This window comes from Garra rufa, chromosome 21, assembly GCF_049309525.1.
Source record: "Garra rufa chromosome 21, GarRuf1.0, whole genome shotgun sequence".
Lineage (NCBI taxonomy): Eukaryota > Metazoa > Chordata > Actinopteri > Cypriniformes > Cyprinidae > Garra > Garra rufa.
In genome coordinates, this window is record NC_133381.1 from 7,151,720 (window position 1) to 7,156,054 (window position 4,335).

Here is a 4,335-nt window from a genome sequence, read left to right on the forward strand (position 1 = left end):
ATTTTTGCCTGATTTTTGGTTGGTTGCACACCTTTTTCTGCGTCTTTTGTGGACTGTTATAAACCAACATCTTTCTCTCTCTTCCTCTCTCTCTGTTGATGCTTTGTGTTGTTGTTGTGAAGAATTCTGTGTTTCTTGCTGAATCCAGTGTTATTTTGAGGGAGTGACTGAAGGCTTTGTTTTCAGTATCAGCAGACAATGAGTCAGTCGGGCAGCACACATCCATGAGAGGCCACAGAGCTCAGCACAGACTGATACTCCTACACCAGTGCGCCTCAGTGACTCACATTCAGACTTCCTGTGAGCTTCATACTGAAGCTCAACACTTCAGAGCTGTGACATAAGAGACCACTGATTCTTCATCATGTGTGCAGGGATTTTAGAGCCTGTCAGAATAGAGCTTTCAGTATGTATTATGAATGATGGAAAGTGTAGCATGTCAACATAATCATATGCTTTCAGCAGGAATTTTGATGACAAATTTCTTTTCCATTTCTCAGAAACAGTCACATGTCTCTTCTTCCTCGTAGAATGCATTATTTAGCATTTTCACATCTAGTAGCAAGGTGTTCATAAACAATGCATTGGCTTTGACTTTTAAGCATACAGCGCCATCTTGTGGTGAAGATCAACACTACTTTTCAAGAGTCTTATCAACAAAGACATTAAAGTGATCAGAAGTGGTAAGACTTTTATAAGCATTGTTTCCACAAAAACATTTAATAGACAAACTTTTAAAAATGTGTAACTGTTTTTATAAATGTAAAGCAAATCAGCATATTAGAATAATTCTGAAGCATCATGTGACACTAAAGACTGGCGTTATGATGCCAAAAATTCAGCTTTGATCACAGGAATAAATTAGATTTTAAAATATATATTCAAATAGAAAGTTATTTAAAATTATTATAATAATTCACAATATTACAATTTGTACTGTATTTTTGACTAAATAAATACAGCTTTTACAGCAATTAAATTATGAACACCCATTTGTTCAGTTAAGAATGCATGTCCTTTTTCATATATTTATAGTTGCATGTCCAATTGTTTTTTTTAATAATTGTGTTTTATGTAAAAGAGCTAGATTTCTGTCACTGCATGGCAAACTGTTAACCAAAAGATGGCGTCACTAACAAAGATTCGTGAGAGAACGTGAGGATGTCTGTCACTGATGGATGAATAAATAGATAGTACAAAACTGGTTCTAAGTGGAGTAGTCTGGATTGCAGTAGCAGCTGTGTGTAGTATGTAGAGAGTGGACATCAGTGCCAGGAGATCAGCACACAGCTGAGATGTCCACATTCCCCAATGAGACCAGCCCTCAGAACAATGTCTGCAGACACACCCTTATTCCCCAGAACAGTATGAGAAGGATTGGCACACTTGCATTGGCACTAATAGCATGTAATAGGATTGTAGCAGTTGTCAGGACGCCGGTTGTACACTTCACACACAAATGCACAGACACACCCTTGCTTCTCACGTCTGTATTTTTATCCAGTTGAGACCAGATCAGTTCACGTGGACGTGTATTTGGAGTGATGTAATCTTAGTACTGTAGAGAATCCAGAGAATTCAGCCTTATCTACAGAGAGAGAATAGCATACAGTGGGTTGAACCGTCTGCATGATCTGCAGTTGTGCTAAAGGCTTTAAACTTTGTGCCATTTGCATGTTGTTTTCAAAATTTCTATTGCAAGGTTGTAATAGAAAAGTAATTTGTGACCCTGGACCATAAGTGTTAATTTTTTTTTTTTTTTTTACATTTTGTTGTTTGTTAGGGTAGGACGATATTTGGCCCGAGATACAACTATTTGAAAATCTGCAATCTGAGGGCGCAAAAAAAAAAAAAAAAAAAAAAAAAAAATCTAAATATTGAGAAAATTGCCTTTTAAGTTGTCCAAAAAATTTCTTAGCGATGCATATTACTAATAAAAAAAATTAAGCTGTAATATATTTATGGTAGGAATTTTACAAATTATTTTCATGGAACATGAGCTTTACTTAATTCAAGTTTACAGATTCTGTTAGGGCCTGTTAGTTAAGGCAACTTTTTAATAGCTACACTCTTACAAATAAAGGCATTGATGGTTCAATGAAGAGCCTTGAACATTCATCGAACCTTTCAAATGCAGAAAATGTTCTTTATAGTCGAATAAGTTTCTTTAGATTTTAAAAAAAGGTTCCAAAAATGGTTCTTCTATGGCATCACTGCAAAAACACCCTTTTTGGACCATTATTTTTAAGCGTGTAGTTGGCCATTTTATAGCCCTTGATACAATAAAAGTAGTAATATTGTAATTTGTGAAATATTATTAAAATTTGAAATAACCGTTTTCTTTTTTTTTTTTTTTTTACTTTTTTTTTTATTCATTTTAACATAACGGAACAAACAGATCACCAGAGGCACTGATCACATACAACTATTACATTCTTCTTTTACAGTTGTTTTTATAGTACAGGTTACTCTTCCATTAGCCAAAATAACCGTTTTCTACGTTAATATATTTTAAAATGTAATTTGTACCTGTGGTCAAAGCTGAATTTTTTTAGCATAATTTCTCCAGTCTTCAGTGTCACATGATCCTTAGGAAATCAAACTAATATGCTGATTTGATGCTCAAGAAACATTTTATAGCCAATGTTTTGTTGTTATTTTTTTTTTTTTTTACAAAACATTACCGGAGCGGTACAAGGTTACTTTTGAAGCGTCAAATGGTTACATGGTTTTACTTAGACCTATGTATGATGTTTCAAAATTTGAGTTCAGTAATTCTAATTTATTCCTGTGATGCAAAGCTGAATTTTCAGCATAATTTCTCCAGTCTTCAAATTGATTTGATGCTCAAATCTTTTTATTAATGTTGAAAACATTGGTGCTGCTTCATATGTTGATGAATAGAAAAAAAAACTGCATTTATTTGAAATAGAAATCTTCTATAACTTTATAAATGTATTTAGTGTCACTTTTGATCAATTTAATGCATCCTTGCCGTGTCAGTAGGAAATATCAGTTTACAGTTCCAAACATTCATTTTGCCATCAGCTGTAATAATCCAGTGAGATTTTTGTTTGCATCAGGAGTCTGACAACAGCCAGTGCTCCACACAGAGATCTGATCTCATCATCATCCAGTCTGTCTGGAATGACATGAAGAAACTGAGACAGACTAAATCCAGAAGAACTGTGGCAACATCTCCAAGATGCTATTTCTTCATGTCATTCCAGACAGACTGGATGATGATGAGATCAGATCTCTGTGGAGCACTGGCTGTTGTCAGACTCCTTGTGCAAACAAAAATCTCACTGGATTATTACAATTAAAGGTTGTATCAGCGATTTCTAGCCTAAAACATAAAGTGTTAAATTCAGCTGACCTTTCATCACGATCCGCTCGCTGCCTGCCCCATAAATTGTCTGTGAAAAAACCGCGTCTCTCTGGTCAGCCTAGGGTCCGAGATATGCCAAAAAAACAATCGGCACTACCAACCTTTCCACAGAAAAACAAACAGTGTTCCAACCAATCAGCGTCAGGGATTTGGTGTTGTGGACTTTCGCTCCGCCTCCCTAACATCCCAGCACCAGTAGGAAAGTCCACAACACCAAACCCCTGACGCTGATTGGTTGGAACACTGTTTGGTTATCTGTGGTGTGTTGATAGCGCCGATTGTTTTTTTGGCATATCTCGGACCCTAGGCTGACCAGAGAGACGCGGTTTTTTCACAGACAATTTATGGGGCAGGCAGCGAGCGGATCGTGAAGAAAGGTCAGCTGAAATTGACACTTTATGTTTTAGGTTAGAAATCGCTGATACAACCTTTAAGGGCAAAATGAATGTTTGGAAATGTAAACTGTTATTTCCTACTCACACACTACAGCAAAACAGAAATAACTGACTTAAAACCATTTTCTAGCTGGTGAAAATACTAGTGTTCTAATAATTTTGGCCATCACTGTAAATTTAAAGGGATAGTCCACCCAAAAATGAAAATGTGATGTTTATCTGCTTACCCCCAGGGCATCCAAGATGTAGGTGACTTGTTTCTTCAGTAGAACACGAACATTTTTACCTCAAACCGTTGCAGTCTGTCAGTCATTAAATGGCAGTCAATAATTACCAAATCATTAAGAGTAAAAAAAACATACACTGACAAAACCAAAGTAAACCATGCGGCTCGTGACGATACATTGAGGTGCTAAGACACAAAACGATCGGTCTGTGCAGGAGACTGAACAGTATTTATATCATTATTTACCTCATCTGCGAACTCATCTGGGAGTGTTGACTTTTCACCGACTAATTTGGTTTTGTCTGTGTATGGTTTTATTTTTT